Source organism: Diuraphis noxia, unplaced genomic scaffold (assembly GCF_037042655.1).
Source record: "Diuraphis noxia isolate RWA-SAM2 unplaced genomic scaffold, SU_Dnox_SAM2 contig0005, whole genome shotgun sequence".
In the NCBI taxonomy this organism is placed as follows: domain Eukaryota; kingdom Metazoa; phylum Arthropoda; class Insecta; order Hemiptera; family Aphididae; genus Diuraphis; species Diuraphis noxia.
In genome coordinates this window covers 39,167,832-39,184,425 of record NW_028301715.1, presented here as the reverse complement: position 1 = coordinate 39,184,425, position 16,594 = coordinate 39,167,832, and the positions used below count along the sequence as shown (strand labels likewise).

The 16,594-nt window shown below is 22.1% G+C and overlaps 2 long non-coding RNA genes across 2 annotated transcripts; both read right to left on the bottom strand.

Moving 5' to 3' along the window:
- Positions 1-2,768: 2,768 nt before the first annotated feature.
- LOC149055320 (uncharacterized) lies at positions 2,769-4,456 on the bottom strand. Its single transcript, XR_016192096.1, has 2 exons — positions 4,250-4,456; positions 2,769-3,309 (listed from the first exon to the last, which is right to left on the bottom strand). It is a non-coding gene; the product is annotated as an uncharacterized LOC149055320 (long non-coding RNA).
- Positions 4,457-13,447: 8,991 nt separating this feature from the next.
- LOC149055319 (uncharacterized) lies at positions 13,448-16,554 on the bottom strand. The gene is made up of 2 exons (XR_016191965.1): positions 14,232-16,554; positions 13,448-13,773 (listed from the first exon to the last, which is right to left on the bottom strand). It is a non-coding gene; the product is annotated as an uncharacterized LOC149055319 (long non-coding RNA).
- Between the last annotated feature and the right edge of the window lie 40 nt (positions 16,555-16,594).

The following is a 16,594-nucleotide window of genomic DNA, read 5'->3' as shown; positions in this document are numbered from 1 at the left end:
CATAGTAGGTATTTATATACCCTACATAAATACATAATAAAAGTATATTTTTAATCAATGCCGGTAAAAATAAGCGCCATGAAACGAAATCGAATATCACACGCGGTAAATCCAAAATATAATATTTATAAGTTATAATAAATACATGTATTCATATACAAAAATGATAAAATCAATAAACATTACGTCAAGTCAATTAACAATTTATTTGATAAACATATTTACACAAGCAAAAATCATATGGTGTTTGAGATCAATATTCTTATAAAAATATTTACCAACAAATAGGACTCTGAAACTTCGAATTAAAACAATTGATTACTAAAATATAGGTATTTTAAATATTTTTAAATTGCGATAATTACCATAATTCATGCACTAATATTCTGGTAAAATTTTTGAAAAATTGCATGTATACATTTTATCTATAGCAACTGAATAATAAGCCAGTATGATAATATTGAATATAATATGATTAATAATAGAAAGTAATATACTAACGAAGAGTTAAATTTATAAATCAGTTGGGTACTACACATTGAAATGCATTAATGAGTTGATTTAATTTGCAATAGATTCAAATTGATTAAAAAATAAGCATTTATAGGGGGTATGAAAATGTGGATAAATTGAGTAACTTCATTAAATACATGTAAAATTGAAGCACTACATAATATAATATATTTGTCATTCTTAGTACTAACTTCTGATTACTTTATACATTTACAATTTTATGTAGTGCACACATCATAAGCAATATAGTATGTATCACAAGTTAATAGCAGACTCAAATTAATTCTAAAAAATAATAACTTGTATGGCTTGTCTAATAAACCTAAATTTTAAGGGGAATAAAAATATTTGACAAGAAAAAAATTAAAGTTATCAAATCTACTACTGTCAAATTAAGGTCTTGTAAATACTAATAGAAGTATGATACCGAGTAATCAAACACCACTAAATAATTGTCACTGGGTCTATAATTATGTAAAAGCTATTTTTTAATACTTAGATTTTCAATAAAGTTTTTAAATTAATTATTTATAGTTTATATATATAAAAATTAATCCCTGTTGAAATAATTTTTTTTTTTATTGATCATTTACAAGTTCAGCAACAAAGGCCATTAGTTATTTTATTTTTTACATTACGTTTGCTTACATGTTTAGATTTGGTTATATTAAAATAATTTGCAATTTTTATATAATAAGGAAGTAATGATATTTCAATTTCTACCGTATGATTACCAATGTTTGAAGACTGAAGTAGAAAGATTAATTTTTCCTATACTCACTATGTATAGGACAGAGATAACTGTGTTTAGTACTACAAGCTTTAAAAAAGAAGGAATTATATTTATGAATATTAAGACATAAATAACATCAAACAAAAGAATAAACTTAAAAGTCTACAGAGAAAAATGAATAAATAAATAGACACATAATTTGTTACTTAAACTTAGATCAGTGTTAATTTAATACAGCATTGTACAACTTTGATGTGCCTCAAAATTAAGAATATTATTGTTATTTTTTAATTTTTTTTTTTTGGTAAACACAAATATATTTTGGATTTGCACCATACATTGTATTATTTAAATTGAAGTTTGAGGTTATTTAACATTATACATGTTTAATAGAAAACTTAAAGAAAATAACAAATTATATACTTGTGAAGTATTTTACAATAAATACTTTAAAACTGACTCAGTATTAGACTAAGGAACTCAATTATAGATATTTACAGTAATCAAATATTATAATTTCAGAGAATAATGTTAAAATAAACAAAATTAAAATCATTTTACAACAAATTATATGAAGTAAAAACATTTCTAAAATTGAATATGTTTGTTACTTGCTAAAATTAAAGCAAGAAAACAAAGGCGATGGTAACTTTTGTTTAGGTATATTAATGAATACAATTAAATATAAAATAAAAATTGTTTTAACTTATTCAGTTAAACAACTATAATACATTTAAGGGTGTATATTTATTTCATTGCAGCATCATTTCTTTATTATATTATTTTATGAATTGTGATCAAATGATTTCGTAGATGTGATCTGTGGGCAAATTTTCTAAAACAAATATCACAACTAAATTTTGGTTGAACTCCACATTCATACTTCTTGTGAGCAAATAAATTACGCTTATATTTATAACTTCGACCGCAATTGTTGCACATAAAATAGTTTACAGGCACTAAAATCAATAAAAAAAAAGTCTTTGTAATCTTTTTCAATATAAATGTATGCCAAATCTCAAAATAATCCATGCATTTGTTGAATTGAAATTATATAATTAAATATGCACATAATTAAGCATAGATAGTATAGAGAATGTCGTGCGAAGTTGATATTGTAACAAATACAGAAGTTCAAGAATTAATTATTTTAAATTCTAATGATATTTGGCTAATGAAATTTAAAAAATAATAATTTATTAGATGAATAGTTAATTCAACATACAAATCAAATAGTATAATATGAAACACCAAAAAAATTGCATCACTGCATTTTAATTAATGTAGATTATTGAAATAAGTATGTCTTAAATAAAATAATCATCAAAAAATGAATATGTTTCCTTACAAGCTAAACTGAAAGATAATACATATTAAAAATAAACAGATATATTTTAAATGGTTATTTAGTTTTTAAGAGAATATAATATGAACTCAGATTTTTATATAATATTGTGTTACCTATTAATATAATAATAGGATTAAGTTAAAAGCAGAAAGCAAAGAATAAAAAAAATCAATATCATAATATAATAATCAATTATTTTATCAAAGTAAAAATACATTCTTAAAATGTTCTTCAGAATGGTTTCATGCCAAAATTCTAAGTATTATTTAATACATGAGTTTAATCACAAAAGAAGACAATATTCAATTAAAACAATAAAATACATAGTTTTCATTTTGAATACACGAAAATTCTAAAGTATCTTAAAATACTTGTTAGAGGGTTTATTAATTAAGTTGAAAAATTTAATTATAGTTTATAAGTTTTTAATTTTTTAAGAGTAATATTTTTTATACATATACATTACATTAACAGTTAACTAATAGTAAACAAACACAAATAAAGAAAGAATGAAAAATATAATATTGTTTTTATTCCTTATGGTATCTAAAAATATCAAGTCATGTGAACATTTTATTACAGAGTTTACATTAAACTGTGGTAATTTATTACTCTATATTTTAATTATCTTTGACAGTAAAAATTTTTGTAGCTTTTGCCGCATTATTCCATTTTGAATTATTAATCAATGATGTTGTATATAACATGCTTAGATCTGTAAGAAAAATAAAATAAAAATATTAAATATTAGTTTTATATTCTCCAGATAGTTTACAAATAATTTAGTCATTTAATCATTATGTGTCGATACAATAAAATATGCTTTAAAATTTATTATAAATGTATAACAACATTAATGTTTGAAAACTTCAAACTTAAACTGTTGTTAAATATCATAACTATATTTTGGTTGAACTCTCAGGTCAAGTCTCAAGTCTCTGATGTACAAACTACATTTACGTTTATAACTTTGACTGCAATTATTACACATAAAATACTTTATACGCACTAAACAAATAACATAATTTTCTACATATCATCGTAATATAAATGATTAGTTAATGATTCTGCAAAAGTGATCCCAGGGAAAATTGTTTAAATCAAAGATTATATTTAAATTTTGGTTGAACTCCACATTCATACTTCGAGTGATTACATATCTACACTTATATTTATAACTTTGACTGTAATTGTTGCAAAAAACCGTTAGCATACATTAAAAAAAATAATGTTATATTGTATGTAATCTTTTCTAAATTTCTAAATGTTTACTCCAAATCTGAAAACAATAGTTATAAAAATGCAAGCATTTATTTGATAATCATTATATATATTTTAGACATAAAATGTTAAGAAAATATTGTGCCAAAATATGATTTGTGTTTTGTCGATCAAATACGGGATTCAAATGTTAATTATTGTATACACTAATAATATTAAGATAACAAATTTAAATGATTAGTAGGCATATACATATTCAGAATTATTAAATGAAAATGTATTTAATTTAGTCAAAAAATTAAATAATTGGCGTTGTAGTATGTTACAAGATAGTTGGCAAATAAATAAAATTCACAAGCACAATTTTAGCAGCACAGAATGTGTAAATTATAAATTCATTATAGTTAGATTATTATTGTATAAAAATACAGTACCTATTTTTAATTCTTATTATAGTTATAATATTTTATGAATCAAGATCAAATGTTTCCGCAAACTTCCTCTGACAGTAAATTGTTTAAAACAAAGATTACAGCTAAATTTTGGTTGAACTCCACATTCATATATCTGGTGAGCAAACAAACTCCCCTTATATTTATAACTTCGGTCACAATTGTAACACATGAAATAGTCGACAGGCACTAAAACATAAAATGTTGTTTTATATATAATAATTTTAAACCAGTATACCGCAAATCAGTGAATAATAATTATGTGATAATTCGATAATTTGTGAAATACAAATTACAATATTAAACACACATATAATAAAGCATAGTAGGGAGATAAGAAAATTATGTGAACAATTTTTGTTCATCAAATACAGAACTTTAAGTATTATTTATTGAAAACTTATAAAATATTCAGCAAAAAATAAAAATAAAAAATATAGAAGGCATACAATTTATATTCAGAATTATATAATTATAATTTCATACTTAATAAGCATAAAAAAAGAAAAAGATGAAATTTTTTAACATAGTAATGTTTATATTCGTAAGATAGTTTAGGAATAAATAAACTCCTCAAGTATTATGTTGATGGAACAGAATGAGTATTTAAAAATTCATTATAGGTAGTTACATAAAAAATAAAAAATAAAAACTTGGTTTCATCAGTAAAAAGTAGTACAGATTATAATTGTAAATATATAGAATTTGTATTTTTTTAATAGTTACAATATTTTATGAATCAAGACTAAATGTTTCTGTAGAGTTCCTCTATAAGCAAATTGTTTAAAACAGAGATTACAACTAAATTTTGGTTGTACTCCACATTCATATTTCCGGTGATTAAATAAACTACACTTATATTTATAACTTCGACCGCATTTGTTGCACATAAAATAGTTGACAGGCACTAAAACAAAAAAATTTTATTTTCTGTGCATCCTTTTTAAAATAAGTGTACCCAAAATTGGAGAATAACCATTATAAAATAATTCAAGCATTTGATTAATATACATTATATTATTAAATATACATATAATAAATTGAACTAGAAGAATGTGAATTCATATAATTGTTATACCTGTCTTACAAATATACAACATACATAATTTTAGTTCAGCCAAATGAGATTTTGTAATTCTAATAGTTTAAAAATCAAAACATCTTATGAGTTATTAAACAATAATGTCATATTTAAAAAGAATAGATGAAATACTTTAAAAGTTTAGTTAGCAATATGGTTTTATAAATTTTCAGGCATCATGTTAGTTAAACAAAGTGTATGCTTCAATGTCCATTAGTTAACTACATAAAATGTTGAAATTTGGTGTAGTTAATAAATTGTTACAGTTTTAAGATACAATCTATTAATTATTTTTCTGTTTCAGCATTCTAGTATTTTATGAATTAACATCATATGTTTTCGTAGACTTCCTCTTTGGGCAAATTTTTTAAAACAAACAATACAACCAAATTTTGGTTGAACTCCACATTCAAACTTCTGGTGATTATATAAATTACGCTTATATTTATAACTTCGGCCGCAATTGTTGTTGCATACAAAATTGTTTACAAACACTAAAACAAATAACAATTGTGTGTTATCTTTTTAAATATAAATGTATCTCAAATTGGAAAAAATATAATTAAAAAAATTCAAGCAGTTATTTAATAAAGATTATAATATTTAATATGCTATGATAAAGCAGAAGGAATTAAGGAAATGTTTTAAAAAATTTCAATAGTATTCCATTAATCAAAAGCTAAAGTTCAATATTAATTTTAATGCACTCAAATATTCTAATAATATATAGCAAATGGCTAAAATAAAAACAAAAAATTAATACTTTTGAATGAATAATTTAATTCAACAAACAAATCAAACGGAATATCAAAAATTAATGGAAATAATATTACTCTACTTTCGAATAATCATGGAAATAACACTAAAAAAATTAATGATAATTTATCATAAATAGTCAGAAAAAGGATTACAAGTATAATCAACATAAATAATATAATATAAACATTTGATTTATTTTCAATGATTTGTCATGTCTTTTATTATTAAGAAGAGTATATTATAAATAAAAGTTTCAAGTAATATTTATAACTTAAAGCTAGGTACCAAATAATATACAAAAGTATGTAATATGATGGAATTTGGAAACAGTAATAAATATATCAATATAATAATACAATATTTTAATAAAATACATGGTTTGAATATTGATTAGAGTTTGTACTTGTTCCTAAATAAGAAGTCATAAGAGAATGATACACTCGCATTTGTGGTTTCCATCTGACAAGTCCATTAACAATTTTACACTGTATTGCTAAGCTTCATTTATTAAATAATAGAGATAATTTAATTTATAGTGAAACTTAATGGTAAGAACTTTATTTGTGTTTGTAAATACTGTAATAGCTTTATATATGTTAGATAATTAAAAAACTAATTTATGAATCGTAACCATATGATTCCGTAGAGTTAATGGGAAAATTTTTTAAAACAAAGATTACAACCAAATTTTGGTTGAACTCCACATTTAAACTTTTGGTGATTATATAAACCATGTTTATATTTATAACTTTGACTGCAATTGTTGCACATAAAACAGAAAATGTTATAATACAAATTAGTAATTACACTATAAAATATGCATACATTAAAGCATAGTAGGGGGTAAAGACATTTTTTTATACAATTTCTATTATGTTCCATTCAACAAGTAATATAGAAGTTCAAGTGTTTGTTATTGTCATTTAATATGTGTGAATATGGATACAGAAAAAATTTTGTAATAGCTTTATGTGCTATAAACTTTTAATTAAACTTTTTAAACATGTAAAGAGAATAAAAGAAATATTGCAATAGCTTAATTTACGATATGGTTTTAAAAACTATTCAAACATCATGTTAGTAACACAAAATATATGATTCAATGTACATTATAGATAGCTATATATAAGGTTAAGTTTTGGTTTTGTTTATTTATATATAGTCTTTACATTGTTATACTATTTAATCTTTTAATTGTTTTATGGGCATTTAAAAAAAAAAAAAAAACTTAGAAAAATCAAAAATTTTAACTGTCAATAAATATTTTAAAAAAAGTCAAAACAGTTTGAAAATGTAATTATAAATAGATTTTGAATATATTTGGTGAAAATCTCAAATATTTATAATGTTTGTTTTTTAATTACAGCAAAATATAAAAATCGATTTTGTTGAAAACTGATTATGCGTAAAAATTCCAGTTTTTTGGTTACTCTTTAAGGGTTTATCGTGATGCTCTTGAAAACTTCTGAATTTTTTTACTTGTTACCTCCCCTCCCCCACCAGTACTAACTAGATGAATTTTCGTTTTCAAAGAAGGGCTGAAGTCAAAAACCAAAGCATTGTTTCTACTCTAAAACGCGATGACAGTCACAAAAAATAAAAATAAAAATAAACATATTATAAGATATCATTGTAAAATCAATACAGTCCTTACTTCATTCAGTATTTAATAATTATATTTTTCATTGAAGACACTTCATTTATACATTACATACTGAAATTTATTTCAATTACCATACAGATGAAAGGGCTACCTCCTAAACCAAATAATATTAGCTCTCAACCCTCACCCAGATTTGATAAAACTTATAAAAAAAAATTATAAGACTAAATTATGTTATATCTTAAGATATAACATACAATTGTTATTTATAAACATTTCTTATTCCTCTCTATTTACTATTAATATTTATAAGTACATTTATAGAACTTTATAAATCCTAATTGCTCGTGTTGTTTATTTCTAAATTAATTATCACAATTAGAAAGTATATGAAACATGTTCATATTATTTGATCTATATTTGTATTTTATAAACTATTAGCACATTTATTTTTAAAATATCAGACCACTTGATAGTTTTATCACAGAATGCATTTCATTATAGTGCTTCATACCATTAGTTTTTAAAATATTTACAGGATTATATAAAGGCATGTTTAAAAAACCAAAGCTTTTGAGTAATTTAAAAATAAAATTGCAATTTTAAATACAAGAATATTTATATTAAAAATAAAAAAATTAACATTGTTAAAACATTATTTTCAAGATAATTTAATAATAAATAAACTCTCCAGGAATTATGTTGGTAGCACAAAATATATGGATTAACAACCATAATCCAGTAAAATTAAATTTTGATATATTTTGGTTTATCTAGTTTAATAGTTCAAGATTACAGTATTTTAAACATTTTAAAACAAAGTTTTAAGAATGATTACAAACGCTCCGTGTTTTGTAAGGAACTAATATATTCAAAGACCTCAAAATTTCAACTCATCAAGATCACATCAAACTTTTAGCTGTGAGCTGTGTGCACTACCACATCAAAATCAGACCAACTCCACAACGCCGCCTCCAACATGGACGCCAGCATGACCTAATTCCTCTAGAAACATTCTAACTTAAGCCATTAACTTTTGTTAACACCTTAAAACTAAAAATTGTAATAATTTAATTATCACACTTAACATGCCAAAAATATATCAACTTTCCTACATCTCTAGGTATAGATAGCGTAATCTAGGAGTACCTTATTGTAAAAAAAAAAAAATTGAAGTTCATCAATATATTATGAATTTACATCATGTGTTAGCTTCCTCTGTGTACAATTTTTTTTTATACAAGTCAGTATTGAATAATATTTATAGGCATTACCACAATTTTGAAGATATAAAATATAAAATACATATATATCTTTAGTTTTTTTTAATTATGTAGTATTTAATATGTGTAGATCTATGGAACATTAAATGTAGAAGTAAAATAGTTTTTTTTAAATCCAATCAAGGTAAAATATTTATTGAAGTATTCACTTTGATAATTTGTATTAAAATACACAATATTTAAAAATACTAATAAAATTCTAATGTTAATATACTCATACATTGATTCAATAGTAGACCAATAATAGTTTAGGAAAATAATACATACCTAACCCAGAAACATGCTATAGTAAGATATAAATAATATAAAGTATAGACTATAGTAGATAAGAGGTTTAACAGATTCATCAAACAAATTTAGAAAGGAACATAGAACATTTAAGAATGATACCACTATACTTTCGAATATAGAAAATAGTAATAAATTATTATACATTTTATTCATATTATTTAATCATGAATAATAAAAAGAAAATGTATTCACCATGTATAAATAACAGATATGTAAAAAAAAAAAAAAAATATTAAAAATTGTGATAGTTCAATTTAATTTGGAAATAATCTAATTATTGAGGATTCAAAATTCAATATTTTTAATTGATAACATTACATATTTAAAAAGGACACATTATTAATACAGATTATATTATTTTTAATATTTGAATTATTGAGGTTTATTGAGTTTTACAGTTTAGTATGAATATAAAAGGGTAAATGTTTAATTTGATCAGTCACCGGTTGGATAGGTTATTACTTAAATAGAGGTACACTCTTTTAATTGTTATACTATTCCTACTATTTTATGAATCATAATCAAATGATTCCGTTAAGTTCCTCTATGGGCAATTTTTTTTAAAGAAATATCACAACTAAATTTTGGTTGAACTTCACATTCAACCTATTTTCAATTCTTATTAGAGTTATAATATTTTATGAATGAAGATCAAATGTTTTCGCAGACTTCCTCTGACAGTAAATTGTTTGAAACAAAGATTACAGCTAAATTTTGGTTGAACTCCACATTCATATTTCTGATGAGCAAGTAAATTACGCTTATATTTATAACTTCGACCGCAATTGTAGCACATAAAACAGTTAACAGGCACTAAAACAAATAACATTATTTTCTGTGTAATCATTTAAATGTAAGTGTACTACCCCAAATCTAAAAAAAATCTAAGCAATTGTTAAATATAAATTATTATATTAAATTTGCGTTAAATTAAAGCATTATGACATTTTTCTATGCCTTTAACTACTTTTTAATAAAACTATTAAAATATTTTCAATTTAAAACACATTGATATTAAGAAAACCAATAATGTTTAAAATTAATTGTTTTGATTAGGTTATCGAGCATTCAACATAAATAATTCAATGAAATTTGAAATATCTATGTAAAATAAATGTGATTTGTAAATAAGAAATGTATCATAACTGATAAACAAGCAATTAATAAGAAACAATACAAATATTTTCTTATGAGCTAATCTAAATACATTATTTTTAATGATTTAATTTTTAATGATCAACCATGATCCGATATTATTTTCAAAATCAAAGGCAATATTTAAATGTAAGAATAAAGAACCTTATAATTTTTATAATTATACATTTTATTAGACATTAATATAACTAAAGTTAACAGTTGAACACATTTATAACAATACACAAAAACAAATACAACTTTATTTCATAATAAAATAATAAATATTGTTTTAATTCTAACAAAATACCTAGGTACACATTTAAATATTCATACAGTATTGAAACCACATGCCATTAGGTATACCATTAATTAATTACCTAATTAATAAATATACAATCAATGATATTAATTATTTGTAATAATAAAAGAATATCTATAACAATTTTTAATTGATATTATATAATCATAACGTAGTAATCATTCAATATCATTTTTATTTTCATAATTACAAGTCCTTAAAAATATTTACTAATATGAAAATTCAAAATTAATTAAAGTGTATTAAGTATTATTTTTACTCCTCTGAATATATTTGTGTACTATTAACATATGGTTTTTTAAATTATCGGGCCGTTTAACCATTTTATCGCAGAATAAACACTTCAACTGTGGTGTTTTATTGCATTCATATTTTAAATGTTTGTAAAGGCTGGAATAGTATTTGTAAGTTTTGCCACAGTTTTGAGGGCATATGTATACATCTTCAGAGCTATTTAACAATGATGTTGTATTATATATGTGTAAACCTGAAAAAAAAATTAAATATTATAATTGCTTCATCTGAAAGATTGTCTACAAACAAATAAAATCTTCAGGCATTATGTTGGTAGCAAAAATTAAATGCTACAAAATGTATCAAAATTACATAAAAAATAAGAGAAAAAGTATGGTTTGGTTTATTCAGTTATATAGTTTGAAAATACAGTATTGTAATTGATATTCTTTTTAAAATATTCTATGAACCATAATCAAATGACTCCGTAGATTTCCTCTCTGTGCAAATTTTTTGAAACGAATATCACAACAAAATTTTGGTTGAATTCCACATTCAAATTTCTGGTGTGCAAATAAACTACGCTTATATTTATAACTTCGGCCGCAATTGATGCACATAAAACAGTTTAGAAGCACTAAAACAAATAAGATTTTTCTATGAAATCTTTTAAAATATTAATGTCCCCTAAAACGACTAAAACACAAATAAATAGTTAAGAAATAATCAATACATTATATAAGTATGAATATTATATTAACTAAGCATTACTATCTTTGTAAATAGTAGGCAGAATTAGAAATGTATTCCATTGGATAGAAAGCAATTTTTTAATTTGTCTACATAATTTAAATAAAAATAAACAAAAAAACAATACCTACTAGTAAATTAACAATTATTTTCTTTTAAGCTAAAATAATAAATTGTAATATAAAAAAAGATTTGTTTAAGTGGTTAGTCATGTCAATTTTATTATTAAGTGAAAAATATGAACATAATTTATAAATATATACAATAAATAGAATGATTTAGGGCAAACTTGAAGGGAAACCCTTTACATTATTTACCTATATGCCTTAATCAAAATTATAAAACAATGAGCATGGTATATTAGATAGATTAAAGGAATTAATTTAATACAAGACCAAAGTAGAACCACAAAAAAAAAAATTTATATAAATAATTAAAGAAAAATATATTTCATGAAAATATGACATAAGTACCCTGCTTTTGTACAAAAATACCTATAACATATTATTATGTTATTAACAACAAATATGATTCAATAGCTTTCTAAAAATAATGCTTATATTACTTATTGTATAACCTCATATATGACAGTTCACACCATAGGCGTATGCTGGCTGTTTTTGGTTCGGGTATATTTATAAAAAATTAAGGCCCACAAGAATTTTAAAAGCCATTAGGTGCAGGTAATTTTTTTATAATTTTAATAATTCTTACAGCAAAAAATGATCTCAACCTCTATCCAAATAAATTAAGTGTATGTATAATTAAGCTAAGTTATGTAAAGAAAAAAAATAATTAAAACAATTAATACTAATAATTGGTAGGTAAAACAAACCATTTTTTGAGCAATTTTTCAATTTTTCTGAGAATGACTTCAACATAGCCGGACTCTGACATGATAAAAAAAGAAAGTTTTAGTTATTTCAGACCATTGTCAACTTTCATTAATGCTAATTTATTATTAGCTTTACACTTGAAATATTCAACTCTTTTATTTGTAGAACTCATTTTAAGTCAAACTTCAAAAACTAAATACCTACCTTGGCTAATAACATTATTAACAACTGAATAATCCTACAATAAAAAAATTTCAAATCTAAATGATCCATTTAGGCATTTATTTAATTATTTATGAAATCCTCTGCGCGCACGCCTATGGTTTAAGTTATATACAATATTGTAAACTGATAAAACTAATTATTACATACATTTAACATTACAAATCAGAATCTTCAAAGAAGCTACAATCATTACATAATATTTCTATTATAATAATGATGCACTAATTGCATATGTGTTCTTAAATTATCAGGCCGCTTAGACTTTTTAGAGCAGAAAAGACACTTAAAGTGAGGTTCTTTATTGCATTCATATTTTAAATGTTTATTTAGACAGGATATATTTTTATAGCTTCTACCGCAATTTTGAGGGCATACAATTACTTCTTCAATACTGTTAACCAATGATACAGAACTTATTATACGGATTTCTGTGAAAAAAAAAAAATTAAAATTAAATATTTTTAAATGAATAATTAAATTATTTAGCCATTATGTTAGAAGCCAAAATTTTTACACAAAAATGCACTATAACTTATAATTTTTTAAAAGATAAATAGAAGGTGAAGATTATAAGGCAAATTTAATTTTCTACATATTTTTGTTGAGCAACCAAATACCAAAATATTTTATAATATTTTATAAAAAAAAAATAAAAAAATAGATTCAGAATAATAGGTGAAGTTTATTTCATGGCAAAACAATAATTTAAATGTTTTTAAATATATAATAAATATTCAATAATTAATAATTATAAATAAACAATGTATATTATATACTGTTATCTATATGACACAGTTATGTATTCTAATCATATGTATCTTGTGATTGATACGTTGTTTGAAAGGCTTATGACAAATAACGCATTGGAATTTAGGATTCACTCCACATTCATACTTCAAGTGTCTAGCAACACTGCCTTTGTGCTTATACTTACGGCCACATCTGTTAGGGCAATGAATATCTTCTTCACCCTCAACCAAAAGAGTACCTATAATAATATAACAAACAAAAATGCATGTCTATCAACTATAATCTTACACTGTCAGCAACAAGCAACAACAAAGCTCCTGTAAATGCAAACAAATAAAAATAAAGCTGTGTTATAAAGTAGTTTAGAATTTCAGATATACTATTTCATTGGAACTAAGCATTAGTCATTTACTTATGCATAATAAATAAATTTTAAATGTTTTTCTAATTGAAATTACAACTATCTCTTAATATTGAAATATGTTTAAAAAATAAAATAAATCAATTATTTTATTAATTATATAATAATAATTATGCAATATATGTATTCGTACAAAATATATAATAGGTAGTTAATCATACTAACATATTAATATTAAAAATTTAAAACTAGAATATGAAATCGATAAAAAAAACTGTTAGGATAACATAATTAAAAAACTTGAGTAAAATTTTAATTCTAGTTGAGTTACATACCATTCAAAAAATTTCATATAAAATACAGCAAATTTTTCAAATGATTAGTGCCATTTTCCATTATCAATGCATATTCATTTTTCATTAAAAGTAAAATCATAAAATGTATTTACTTAACATTAAAAGTTAAATTATGTTATGTCTCCAAATATGGTTCAATTTTGTGTGAAGTAAATTGTTTCATCTAGAAGTAAAACAAATGTAAAAATGAATATAATATTAGTTCATTATAAATTGTAACTTTATACTATTTATAAAGTTGACATGAGATAATATATTCCCTAAGTTTTTAGATAGTAACTAAATTGTTTATTTTTTGATTTTAACTTCATTCTAATATGTTTAAAAATTAAAAAAAACCTATTGTACAGTATTTTTATTGAAATGAATTGTATTATACTGCATAGTATTGTTCATTAATAAATATGTTGATCATAAAATTTATACTTAATGGTGTACTTTGTAGTTATGCTTATATATGTTTAATGAAAAATATTTTAAATTTTAGGTTTAAAATAATTTGTTAATCAAAGAAAAATACAGGTAATTACATTGAATTTATAGATAAGACAATCTGTATTACAATTTGAATAGTGTTATCAATATTATATTATCGACATATCAAAGTAAAAAGTTGAAATTAACATCATAAGCTATAAATAAATATTACCTTTATAGCAAAATATTATCAACATTTGTATTTTATACATTCATTATTATAAGTAAGATATATAAAATTCATTAATAAGAACATCTTATAATTTCATTGTTATATATTATGACATATAAATTTAAATTTGTACTTCCATAGAATGTTTACTGAACACCTTATAAATTTATACATATCAAAAGGGTATAGTATTATATTTTTTTTATATTAGCATTTTATGAATCACTAGTTATTTTATATACATTTGTATTTATTTTATTATATTATAATACATATTTCAGAATATGTAATTAATATAATATTACAATAAACATAAATTTAATGAATAATCTGAGCACTAATAACATCACAAGTAAAAACTGTATATTTATATAATTTTTTTACATATTATAAAAAAATTAACATAACAAATATATAAAAATTGCTTATTAAGCGATTTTAAGACAAATTTAAAGTTATTAAGATACTTATGCTTTTAGTCATTGATATTTTACATTTTTATATTATTACAAACGGCAACAATCATATATAATTGTGATTGCAATATTACTAAAATAATTGTTTTCAACAATAACATAGACAATGGATCAAGTTAACATTCAACTTTTGTTTTAATTACTGCATTATTTGAATCTATTAAACTAAAAAATAATATGATAAGTAAAAAAATACATACATTATTATATGATGCCTAATACAATAGAAACAAATTAATGATTTTAAACACAAACTAGTTAAAACAATTTTTAATAAGTACACAAAATATAATCAATTACAATACAACAAAATTAATAAGTGATCTTTTATCAAACCATTCATAAAGTTTAAGATTTTAACTATAATAAAATTTAAAATATAGATATTATATTTAAAAAAATATTTGATAGATATAAATTTAAATTATTAATTCAATTTTATAAGTTATACATCTTTTATTTAAATATAAGTTCTAATAGTTTTTAGAATACATTATATTATTATATCGTCATTAAAAATTCTTATGATAAACATTATTTATATTAATTTTTTGTACGATGAATTTTAATCATACCTCATATAGTAATATGTGTCAGTATTATTTTTACTTATAATCATGATATATAAAAATAATATTTTGTTCAACAAATAAATTAATTTAAAAAAAAAAAAAAAAAAAATTGACAGTATAATAAAGTATGCATGAGGGTATTTTAAATATCGACAATTAATGTGAAACAGTTTATTTAATTTTTAGTCATAATTCTAGACTATAAGGAATCAGCCTCCGAGTTATGATATAAAGTAGAAGTTATATGGCATATAAGATATAACTATTTCAAAGAGTAAAATAAATAAAATAGTAATTGACATAAACTATTTAACAGACATCTTAATAGTCGATATGATAACTATACAAATAATTACTTCCTTTACACAATTATTAACTTTTAAGTGACATGTTTTTCACATTTTATAGAAAATTAAACAAATATAAGAAAATGAGATCTTTTTGAACTTGAACTATAAATAATAAAGAAAAACCTGGATTTGTCCATAACCAATTAAAAAAATGTAATAATACTTATAACAAATAATACATAGAAATTTTTTTTGTTCAAGAATATTATACTTCTATATCCAAAATGTTATTTTTCAATTGTCAATTCACCAATTTATTTACACTACTTAAGTCGTTTAAAGCTTTTATCAATGC